Source organism: Heliangelus exortis, chromosome 7 (genome assembly GCF_036169615.1).
Source record: "Heliangelus exortis chromosome 7, bHelExo1.hap1, whole genome shotgun sequence".
Lineage (NCBI taxonomy): Eukaryota > Metazoa > Chordata > Aves > Apodiformes > Trochilidae > Heliangelus > Heliangelus exortis.
The window spans coordinates 735,649-748,433 of NC_092428.1; the positions used below are offsets into that span (position 1 = coordinate 735,649).

The 12,785-nt window shown below is 44.3% G+C and overlaps 1 protein-coding gene across 8 annotated transcripts in view; it reads right to left on the minus strand.

The window, feature by feature from the left end:
* GBF1 (golgi brefeldin A resistant guanine nucleotide exchange factor 1) overlaps positions 1-12,785 on the minus strand; it is an 80,356-nt gene that overhangs the window by 61,385 nt on the left and 6,186 nt on the right. The gene's annotated exons all lie outside the window — the stretch shown is intronic.

Below are 12,785 nucleotides of genomic sequence, written 5' to 3' on the forward strand. Positions count from 1 at the left end.
ATTCCATTACAGTCCATTCAGCTATTCTAGCAATGCTGTGAGAACACTCTTCCTCCACAGAGCAGGTCTTTTTCCAAGGTGGTGTTAGCTGTCTTGTTATTTTGAGAAAGCTGACTGTGTCCTTTTCTGCAGCCCCCATACCCAAGCCCTCCTCATCCTGGACAATGTGGAACCCAATGCAGGTTTTCCCCACTCCAGGCATCACCAGCACAGCACTGCAGCCTCCCCTTTGTTGCTGTCAAGCTCAAGTCACCCTTGCCCACCACTTTTTGTCACTCAGCAGCCAAAAGCTATTTGCACAGGAGAGGAGTGATGAGTTAACACATTATTGGAAGTGGTTGCCAAAATAGTTCTTCATTAGCCAGCCTTTCAGTGAGCCTCACTTGGCTAGCACACAGTTTTGGACCATCCCCTTTCTGTCTCAGGACACCAAGCTCAAAAATGAAAGGGTATTCTAGGAGTCAGGCCAGCCAGAAGCAGGACCTTTTCCTTTCTAAAAAGAAGCCTCAGAGGTCAGTCCCTGGGGCTTCACAACAACTGTTTGCCACTCTCATTGTGAGGCTGTGGGCTCTGCAAGAAGCAGTCAGCTAAGTCTGTACCTACTTAGCCCATTTCTAAGTGCAGAAACTCTTGGCTAGCTGCAGAACACCTCCAGAAAAGTGTCTTTGCAATAGCTTAAAAAAACCCAAGCTAATAAAGGATATTGCCACTACAGCAAGCTGACTGTGCCAAAATACTTAACTTTTTTCTTTATTTTTTCTAGCACCAGATCACAGCCTAAACCTTTCCTGGCATCTCAGGTGTGTTAAATCCAGTAAATGTGCTAAGTCATGGAACTGTGTCTGACACTCCTCCTCCCTGCCCCACACTTTTGCATCCATACACAAAAAGCCCACAGGAAAAGCAGCCCTGAAGTTATCCACACTGTGTTTAAGAGGATTTAACACTGGGGACTCCATTACTCCACTGAATCAGAGCAGGAAAGGCTCAAAATGAATAATTCAGCTATGTGACCAGAAAGGATGAGTAAACGAGGTATGTCCAGGCAGGAAAGCTCTCCAGCCTGGAGCCCTGTGCCCAGGAAGCCCTTGGGACAAGGTTCAGGCCATGAGCCACCCTGTGGAGCCAGCCCACTCAGTGACACAAAGAGATGCAATTTCTGCCATGAATTCCCTGTGCAGTGCCAAGACTCCAGATTCAGACAGCAGGGTCAGTCCTGAAGAGATGCAGCTCTGAATGGGATTTAGGTTCAGAAGGCTTGCACTCAGCTATCTGTGCCTCTGAATCCTGGGGCGACTCTTCCTCACCACACCAGTATTTGTGTGAATAAAAATGAAGGGATTTAACAAATCTTGTTCCTGCACACAGTTGTCAAAAAAGCTGACCTTTAGAACAGGAAAAAGAGGGGGGATTTAAAGGTTTAAAGAAGAGGCAGTGGCTGCCTGATCTACAACAAACCTTTGAAAAATTATGAAGCAGTGAAAATCCCCTACAGGTCCCAACAAAATGTGTCCAATTTGCATTCCTGCAAGCCTTCCATACACACCACTCTGCTCCTGTGTGTACACAGGCAAATAAATCCCTAGGAATAATACAACTGGGACCTGTATCTGATCTCTGATATATTATTGCTCCAGAGCTCCATCCCAACCTTCACAAACGGCTTTTTTTCTCCCAGATAACTAAATCAAAGCAGTCCCCATAAGCTTGCAAAGCAGGGAATCTGAGGAATGGTTTAATGAATGTTACAACTCAACCTATTACAGACTCCCCAGCACTACAGAAGGAGATGGGGGGGAAGCACATGACTCTCCCTGTCTGGAAGTCTCATAAATTCAAATCCAGAAGCACCTGCCTTTCTAAGCCCCTTTATATTAAGCCCAACAAAAAAAAACCTGAGTGCTGACTGTGCAAAGGGACATAAAGGACAGGAAGGGAGAAGAACTGTGTCAGGCAAATACAGGGGGTTTCCCATTGAAAAAGTTACACTAGCTGTAAGATTGACACAGAAAGATTATAGAGGCTTAATGGGCTAACATGAGAACAAACAGGGGGGGGAAAAAGCATAAACAGAAAGTAACAGCAAAAAAGAAAAAGGAAGCAGGAGACATGGAAGAGAAAGCTAAAAAAAAGGAACTTTGGAAAAGCATGCTCTTCTTCCACAGCAGCTTCTGTGGCATTGACATCTGCTTGTGGGCTAGGAGAACCTCAGGCAGGTTTTGGAGGTATGAAAGTTCAGCTTTACATGCACAGCACACACTTGAAAGGTCTGTGTCCTGCTAAGTTCTGCCTGGCTTTCACTGCTGTTTTGTATCTCCAAGCATAGCAGGTTCTTCTCTCAAAATAAATAAATAAATAAATAAAGGGTTATAGCATCAATATTTTAAAACAGCCTACTGTAAATAGCACAGGTTATCTACTATTATTCTTCCTGCTTCAGTTTCTAACTCACCTTTGATCCCTTCCAATGTTGCAGACCACCCCATGCACGAGAGATGTCCTGACTGAAAATAAGCAACAGAAACCTGTACCTCTTCTCCTGCCTCAGAGGCATTTAGGCATCCTGCTCACAGACAAGTCACAGAAAACTCATTACTTTACACAGACTACGAACACTTTGGCTTCTGTTCACAGCTCTTCACGTTCAGAAACATGAAGTGTTTGTGGGAAACTGAAACTCTGCTAATGCACTGATACCTCACTTCATATCCTTATTCAGCCCCCAACACTACTCCATCCTTCATGGCATATAATACCTTACAATTTCAAAACTCTTTACAAATAATCTCCTTGTACTTTGGTCCTTCTTAGATTTCTTTCAAATTTAAGTAACTGCAATTCCCTTTAATATCACAGTCTGATTCTTTTAATACTTTTTATAATGCCCTGTAGACAACTCTGCCATTTTAAAACAAAATATAAAAGTCAGGGAAAGGAACAACATCCTTTTATGAAGCATCCCCTTTATGTTAGACACATAAGAAAAGGTAGCACATCCTGAATAAATGTTGTGCTTGGTTTTGTTTCTGTGGCTAGCTAGCTGATTAAAAAGTAAGTTTGATGTCAGACATGTTGACAGCTGATACACAGAAAACCAGAATCAGTTCAGTGGTACCACACAATTGGATGAGAACAGAGGTGACCTCTGATGCTAAATTTCACCTGTAACATGAAGCCCAGCCCTTCCAGTTTTATTCCAGAGTAAGCCAGAAAAAGAAAAAAATAAAATGAAATTAAAAACTGGGTTAAAAAGGCTTTGAAGAAGTGGGCAAAGTGAGGAGAAACAGACTTCTAAGGGGCAGACTTCACATCTCAGCTGTTGGAAGCTGGAAAACTTGGGATAAGGGGCGTACCTACAGGCAAGAGTGCAGCAATAAGAGAAGAAAAGTCTGTGCTCATCTTTTTTTTTTTTTCTCCTTAATGTACTGTTCCTTCTACTGTGGTTTCCAAAAATTCCCACATCAGTTTAGCTCTCCAGCCTTCAAAGGATAAAAACTGAAGCCATCACATGGAAACTTGCGAGGGGAATTTCAGAGCAGCCTCACTGCCCAGTGAAAATGTTGTACAGCTGCAGTTATTTACCCCAGTGCCCTTGGCCACAGATTCCCTGCCTCTCCACTGGGGTGGCATGCTCTGCACCTGCTGGCTGCTAACCCCTGCCCAGACACAGCCAGACCCACAGCTCACCACGCTGGGAAGCAGAGCCCACCCTCCCAGGACAAGCTGCAGGGGCACTGACCAGCCCAGAGGTGGCTACTGGGCACACAGCATTGCCAGGGCTGACATCTTCCATCAGCAAGCAGATGGAAAAACAACAACAAAAACCCCACAGTGAATCAAGAACATGCTGCAAGTGGTGTAGGTGAAGTTATTCAGTGTCCTGTGGAGAGGGAGAAAGCACTGTGAGCCATTACTGATGTTTAAGTAGGATTTGGTGTGTGTTCCCAAGTCTGGAGCCATCTCCAACTTCCCTGCATCAACTTCAGAAAATCTGTAACTTACTGTTCCATTTCCTGCTGCTTGCATCTCTTAAGATTTTAGTTGTCATTGCCCATACTTATGCATTTCTGCTTAAAATACAACCTAAAACTGTACCTGTGCCTAAAACTTGTGCTTACACACATTCCTGGAGGTCCCTCTCCAATGCCACTGGTTCCATTTTTTCCACAAATAATATAATTTTGTTGTGACCTGGATGAATATTACAATGCTTCAAGAAGCTTTATGCCTTTGCTGATCAGCTTTTGCTTCAGAAAAGCCTCCTAATTGGCTTTCTCTACCTCTGCTCATCTATGTATCAACAGCCCAGGAAAGAAAAGAATTGTAGAAGATGGGCTCTCAGCCCTTTTTTGAGGGGGAGCTTGGTGGCTTTTCTGATTGAGTTTTGTTTGTCTTCCAGAAACAATTCTGCACCAAAACTGGAGTCAGGATTCTTCAGTACCACTATGTCCTGGAACTCTGGGAGCTACTTTTCCTGTTTGATATCCCTATTTTCAAGAAGATCTTAACCTAGAACAAAGTGTGTGCCATTCCAGTTTCAACACCACAGACTACACAGACACAAGTTCTGTATAACTAATCCTACTGATTTTACCCTTTCTGCTGACACTCCTACCTTAACAACACCCAACAACAGGACCCAATAAATATGCCAGATCCCACTGGTACCTCACCTGCACTAAAAGCCATGGATAAGTCTCAGCAGTATAGGAAATTGTTACTCAGACAACAGACAGCACTTCCTTTCCCAGAACAATTTGTCTCCTGCCCTGACAACCCGTTCCTGCTATATTTACCCTACCAAATTTTGCCAGTGATACATTTCCAGATGCACTTGAGCCACAAGTCCCTGTCAGTCACAGCCCAAGCACAGAGGAATCTGAGCAGAGAACAGCTCCTAGAAATCACTACATTTTAATCCATGCTTCCTCTCCTGCTTGCCTTTGGAGTGAAAGGAGGCAAAATGTGTAAAGCATTATTCTCGGTTATTTTGGAAGCTGTTGTGGGGACAAGAGAGACTTCATTTGATACAGCTATTTCCTTCAACTGTTTTCTTCATGGCTGACAGAGACACCTGAGCAGTAAAAGAAAAACCATAAAATAAATCTGAAACGTGCAGTTAAAAATAACTGTCTGTTTCAGCCAATTAGGACTGGGTGTCTAGAAAGAGATTTTAAGGCAAGATGCTGAACAAGGAGCTCACAGATCTAATCTGCCATGGGAGAGCCAGTTCCTCATCCAGGAAGAAAGAAAAAGAAAAAAAAAAAAGAAAGTGCCATCCTTGCTGGAAAAAAGCAACACATTTCAAGCAAGGAAAATAAATTCTAGGTTTCAAATAGTTCAATTTAAGAAGAGTGACCAGGTAAAATGAGTTGAGTTTGAAGCAGTAAGAAGAGGACCTCATTTCTTCTGAGCTAAGCCACTCCTGGGTTCTGCCACACAGTTCTGCTCCCAGGCTACCCTGAGTGCACAGCCAGGTGCTTTCATTTGCATCATTTTATGGGATACTTAGCACCCAACTTCTGATCATTCTCTTGGCTTCTGCTGCATTTCAAAGTTCTCAAAAGATCCTCTGAGCAAAGGACCAACTGAACTCTTTTCCCTGTTTTAGAAGATGCTCTTTCACAGCTCCTACCTCCATATGGCTCCAATTCCAAAGTGCATTTTTTAAGTCTACAGCAATAGGGAAAAAAAAAACCAAACAAAAACCCAACCAAACCCACAGAAAACTGAACTGGGTTTCTTGTAAGGTCTCAGGACCTTACAAGCAAGAAGACTTTGTCATCATACTGGTGGCTGGTCAGCAGGACTAAAGTATTTCTCAGTTCTGAGCACTATGAGTCCTCCAGAGAAGGAGACGGGAGCTAAATCAGTCATGCAAGAGGAAGAGGTGAAGAGAGGAGCTGAAAGGGTTTAAAACTGTAAATATCCTCCCTCTGGCTCCCTCCTCCCCTCTTCTGGAAAGCACAGACAGGCAGTTTCAACCTTTCCACCGTTTATTTAACTGGCTTAACAGAGGGTCCTAACAGGTCACAAATAAGCTTTTTAAATAAAAAGCACAAGTTGAAATCAGCTGTGAATATATCAAAACTTACAGCCAAACTGATTTTATTGCTCAAGGCAGAATTAACAAACACTGCAGCCTTCCTTTAGAATTGCATAACAAGTCCCCTTCAGTTAGCTGAATGCAGGTAGAGGTTCCTCAGGATGAAAGGACTTGTGACCCATTCCTTTATAACTGCACTACAGCATTAAAACTGTCACATTCTAAAATGGTTTTGCTAGAGAGATGATTCCTGCTGCCTCAAACCCTGTGCTTTTCAGTGTCTTCTGGTACCCTTTTCCTTTTCAAACCTGTAGCAACTGGAACATTTTTCAGGCATCTGCCTGGCACGTAGCACCACAGGGGCAGAGAGCAGCAGGACAAGAAAGAAAAGGAGCATCTTACGGGTGGCATTGAGAGATGTTATAAAAAACCAAAAACCAACCCACACTGGCTGAGTGGGATCAAGTGAAATGTGGGCAAAATGTGAACTGCATTACACGTTGGTTTATTAGCAGGCTGATACAGCTGCTCCAACTCAGGCATCTCATTGGGGGATGTGAGCAGCTGGTCCCATCACCTGCTGTGCCTGCGGAGTGAAAGGGAGCCTGTGACCTTCCGCTGCAGCACATGGGGCTCCTGCATGTCAACCTCCACCAGCACGGGCCCAGAAACACAATAGCACCCACAGCTCCCTTCCAAAAACCAGCTAGGAGTTCAAGGCAGCTGGGTGAGAAGGAAATTCACTCCCAGATTTTTAAGGCATGGCTAGGAAAGGCTGAAGGGAGAGAAGAGTTTTCAGAATTTAAGTCGATGCTGCCTCTGACACACAACTTCATGGCCAGCCACCAAACCACCACCACCAAGTTCAGAACTTGCCTCTTGGCCAAACCAGAACCCAGTTTTTTCTGCAATATCACAGTATTCCTGTTGCAAATGAAAAAAGCCTCTTCCTATTGACCGTGTTTTAACAGACTGGTAAATATTTGAGCAAACACATTTCCTACACCTTTGCATTCATCAGCAACAATGTCACCAGAATAAATATTTCCAGGATTTCCTTCCCCCTGCTCCCTGAACCAACCTCATTATTTCACATCTCGAGTGCTAATTTCATACTGAGGCAGAAAGTGTTTAAGAGAAGTGAAAGTCAATAGTGCCTGTTAGATCTGTTAAGTCTGGCTGAACACATTTGCACTTCAGCCACTGAAAACCCAGATGTTTCAGCTACATTAAATTCATGTTATCTACAAGACTGCAGGAGTTCTCATAGGACTGCACACAGCTGGAAGGTCTACAGCTCTTTCCTGGACACACTTGGTGCCTTGCATCATTTTCTAAAGACAAATTACACAAGGAAGATTTTGACTGTACATCTGAAAATTTTTTACGAATTTATAACCAAGGGGTTCCAATCAACTTGTCTGATTAGCAGTGTTCTTCATTACTCTGCCACTGTGACACTTACCTTTAAATCTCTCCCATTCTATCTCTCTTTTTGATGGCTTTTTTTTAATCTTCCACACTCATTACTCATTATGAGAGAAGAAGCACTTTATCACACATCCCTGCACTGTTCCATAAACAAAAAAAGACATTTTTCCCAATTGAACCCTCTTCCAGTGTTGAACCTTTCTTCAACTTCACACCTTTAGGGATCAGCCCATGAACATGACCAGGAGCCAGTGTTTGAAGGGCAAATGAGGGCAGGCAGTATGAAAAAACCTCAAGTGTTTAACAACTTTGTCTATTTAAGTATATGCTTAGCAGCAGCTTTGTATATGTTGTATCAATGATGTTACTTTGTAGCAACTTTGTAATAAAACACATCCTTTTTACCACCAGTTATTTTGTGACAGCTTTGTGTAATTTAATGCTGCTTTTGTAACAGCTTTGCATATTTAATTACTTTCTTTGCTATTAACTCTTAGAGGTGAGGAAGCTTCAGTGAGCCGGCTGTGCGTGCAGGGTCCTATCCCCTTATTCCACTCTCTAGATAAGCACCTGCACTTTCGGACACAGCTTGTTGCTTCCTGGAATTAAATCTCCTTGGGGACATTGTTTCTAACGGGTTATTATTTAATAACTTCTACTGGGAGTTCACATACACCCCTGCTTCCCAAGCTGGGCTTTTAGTATAATGCAAACAGCCTTAATGTCTCTTCACTGGCCACAAACTTCTCTTGACCAAAACAAAGACATCATCATAAAAAAAAACCCCAAGCCAACTGGAATAAAACCTCCGAGGATGACTTAAGAGGAACCTGAACTTCACCAGAGCATCTGGTGCTGCCTTTCCACCAAATCAAACTGCAATTTATTGCCCTCTAATGTATGTCCATTAGGCCACTTCCTTCATGGCTCCACTTCACAGAGCAGCAGGAACTGAGGGAAATAATGGAGCTCCCAGCAAGTGGGAAAGTAATTGCTCAGCAGGCGTGGAACAAGAGAGAGTCAGTTGCAGCCCCTGCACATGTGGGAGCTCCTCAGAGCCCAGCCCTGCAGTGCTAACACAAGGCTGGTGTTACACAGCTCCCAGGCTGGGAGCTCTGCCAAGCCCCAGCCAGGAGTGCCTGTCCATCTGGAAGCCCTGGCTCCTTCGGGATCAGGGGTCAGGAAAGGATTCCCTCCGACAGCACCACCTCCTGCCTGCCCCTGCCACTCAGCAGCCACACACACACAGCTGGGACACCGAGGTGCCAGGCTCTGCCTGCAGCCCCACACAAAGAACTCTGCTGAAGGGATGCTGGAGGTGCCTGGAGGGCAGTGCAGAAACACCTTGTGTGAGGACCCTCTCACTGGGGTGGGTGTGCACTGCTTGGTTTGGTTTGGTTCTTCCTACAGATATTCCCAGGCTCACCCCACTTCTTTTGGAAACTATTCAGGAAGTTTCTTCCTACTCAGAAGAAACACAAAACAGAAGAACACAAAAGCTAAAAATGTACCAAATTAAGGATGCTATACAACTGCAGTTGAGTCCTTTCTGTCTGGTCAGAGAATGGTAACAAAAGCTACACGTTAGCCTGAGTTGCTTGTCTTCCAAAATTACAGGTAATGGCTATGGATACCTGGCACTTAAGAAAAAAATTAACATACTGAATGTTTTTTTGGAACAGGCACAACCTAGGAAACCAGTGAATTTTCTTCATCCTTTATATGAAGCTGACGTGCGAGAGAAGAAAGATTTTATTTTTTTTCCTCTCTGCTCTAGGCAACACTGCAATCCTTCAATGCAAACAGAGGGAGAAACACCACAGCTTACAGTTCCTAAGTGTTTGTCATTTGCTAAGAAGTCCAAGCACTTCCAGCAGAGAGTCAAGGTAGAAATAATAAATAAAAGAGGGCATTGCCCTTATGTGCAAAGTAACAAGCACTGCAGAACTATACATATCACCCATCCATGTAATATAATTCCCACGCTTCTTTTTAAGAAACAAAACAAAACATTTTTTTCCCTGATTTCTTAACTTGAACAGACCACAATGAATATCTCAGCTCCTACACAGCAGCACAGTGACCAGGCCACCTCTCTATATTCACTGCCCATTTACCAAGATCTTTCAGAAAAAGTCTAGACATTTAACCCAAATCAGAAAGATTCCTTTATTGGTTTATACCAATGTCAGATTTTCCTAAAAACTGAGTTTCAGGAGCTCAGCCATGAGCAAAGGATGTGTGCAACCCAACCTACATACCAGAAAGCTGATGGCTACAGTAACAAGTAAATTAAGCCACTACACTGGGCAAAGGTTCTTTGATGGTTACAGTCATTTGACCTTTAGCCAGCTCTTAATGCCCCAGCCAACCCTCTAAAGATGGAGATTTGCAGCAGCTTCTTGTCTGAAATAAGCCATGAAAAGATTCTTCTGAACCCACTGTACAAGCATTCATTTAAAATGTCATGAATGTGCATGAAATCAGAGTGCTTCTAACAGCTCACTTTGCAGCTTCTGTTTAAATGCACTAGCTCTGAACCACCAGAGGATAAAAGGACTCAAACCTTCCAGCCTGGCACCCGTGGACCTAAAACATACACGAGCACCTCTTCACAGGTGTGTTTACCTACTTTAAACCTTCTTTAAATAAGGCTCTCCACGCACACACTTTGCACAAACACCTGCTTCTCCCACTGCACTGCTGGCTGGGACCAGGCAGTGGCACTCAGACATCTGCTGTCCTGCAGCCACCCTGAGCACCACTTCAGCCCTCAGCATCCTGACCCAAGCTCTGCCCTGGAGGAGAAGGACTGCAGAAGTACCTGCTCCTGCCTCTGCACCACACTGCAGTGGGCTGGAGACTCCAGCAGCCACAGCCAAGAGTTAAGGGAACACAAGCTGCTCAGATCAGGCTTGGATTTCACTCCTGCTTGCAGCCACTTGTGGTTAGAAAAGCTCAAGAGCACCCCAAGTTGGAAATACTCATGGAAGAGAAGATGGGGAGTTATCACTGGATGTCAAAATAAAGTTTGTTGACCCCAATCCATAATAAAAGTGACAACATAAGCAAATACTTCACCATCCAGACATATTTTCTAGATACACAGCTTAATTTTAAAAAAAAGCAGTCAGATGGAAGTCGTGGTGACAGTGACCCCAGATGCAAACTTGACTCAGCACTGTGCTTCCATCAGTTCTAAAATAACTTTTGCAGAGGTGGTTGTGTTTCAGTGCTGCATGCATGGACAAGGCATGGCAGTCACTACTGACTAACTCAGGACACCAATCTGCCTTTTCCAAGCCCTGGAAATACCAGACACCCCACAGGCAGAGGTGCCTATCTCAGCACAGCAAGCATTCAGATATTAGATTTATCTGGGAGTAATTATGCATCACCCAAGATGACAGAACCTCTGCTCTTCCTTTCAGTTCTCCAGGCAGCAGCCACCAATAGCAACAAAAAATGTATGCAGCTCATCAAGGGTAAAACCAGCACACAGTAAAGCAGTGGGTCAGAGCAATGCTGCTGAACTTTCAAATTATTAAGCTGTTTTTATAAATCTACATGGAACAGAAATTAAGCTTCCCTGTCAGACTTCTCAAGATTGTCCAACATAACCCAGCTCCAAGGCCATCTTCTCCAGATGTTGCCTTCAAGAGGCCATCTAGGGATGGGATGGGAAGGGATGGGATGGGATGGGATGGGATGGTTTGGGATGGGATGGGATGGGATGGTTTGGGATGGCATGGCATGGCATGGCATGGCATGGCATGGCATGGCATGGCATGGCATGGCATGGCATGGCATGGCATGGCATGGCATGGCATGGCATGGCATGGCATGGCATGGCATGGCATGGCATGGCATGGCATGGCATGGGACAGCACCGCTCAGCTGCAGGCAAGGCTGGGCTATTTTCCTAATCAAATAAAACTCATTATGCCATTTAGTGACTCCTGAGGAACAGCACTTGGAAATGGGAGCCCCGAGGTGCCTCTCCATGCTGCTGACCAGGGCACTCCAGCATCCCAGGCAGGACAGAGTTAATACCCACCAGCTCAGAGGAGAACAAAAGGTACTCCACTGCAACAGGCCTAACATTTACATTGCCTCTCTTTGCTCATTAAACAGGTTTTGGTTAAATAATGAACAAACTGTATTACAGACTCCGATGAGAATTCCAAAATTATAAATCAACTGGTAAAGCCCAGAGGAGAAGGAAGGGAGTGGGAGGGAAGGAAGGATAATATTGACTGATATAAAGGGCGCAGCTTGACAGTGGATATTCCTGCCACACCTGATCAAACAGGCTCCGTGGGGGAGGGGAAGGGAGATGGGACAAGGCAGCCTGAAATTTGCATCCGGAACAGATTAAAATGGGTTCTTGGGGGATTGAGAAAATACATAATATATATTACCAGAAATGCAAAATTGTAGGAAAAGCTAACTCAAATGTCAAAGATTACAGCTTGAATAAATTTAAATATAAAAAGCAATGTGTTTCCATGAGCTAATGAAAGAGACGTGAAAGGGAGGTCTAGACAAAAAAAAACAAAAAAACAAAAAACCAACAATAAACAAGAAACTGCCCACCAAAAAAAAAAAAACCCAAAACAAAACAACCTGAGCTTGGCCTTCTCATTGCCTGGAAGATGAGGCAGGGCACTCTGTATTGTTCCAAGTGCTGCCCAGTCCATGACTACATTACTGCTGCCCTGGCTCAGGCTGCTGGTCAGCAAACAGCAGGAACCACCCACATGGTACCAACACTGCAGCAAGGCAGGGACCATCTCAGCATGAACCACCCTGACATGATGAGAACCTCTCAGTACATTCAGCTCTGCTTTCTCTAACACAAGCAGTGGGCCTGCACCTTCTCCTCCTCCAGCCAGCAGCACTTTGTACCTACCTGCTCCAGACAGATGGCCAGGCCCTGACATCATTTACTCATTCTGCACTTACTGTGAGCATCCTGAGATTCCCTGCTCTTGCTGGTAAGAAGAGAGAGTTGAAATAAGGACAAAGAACTCCATGAGACTTATTTTGAATGAGATTTTAACCTGGGCAGAAAGCAACCCAGCTTTGGGTTCTACTTCTGGAACCACAACAGATTTCCAGTGTCTTTCAGTGCAACGGGTCACAAAGCAAGCCCTTCACTTCCAGATCTGAGAGACCCAAATGGAGAGTGAAACCAGTGCTTCACTGGTCACTGATATAACAGATGAGAAACACCAACAAACCCAAGAATGTGAGAAGAAAACAGGGAAGGGAGGCTACTTTCTAAGCAGATTTTTCCCATCATTCA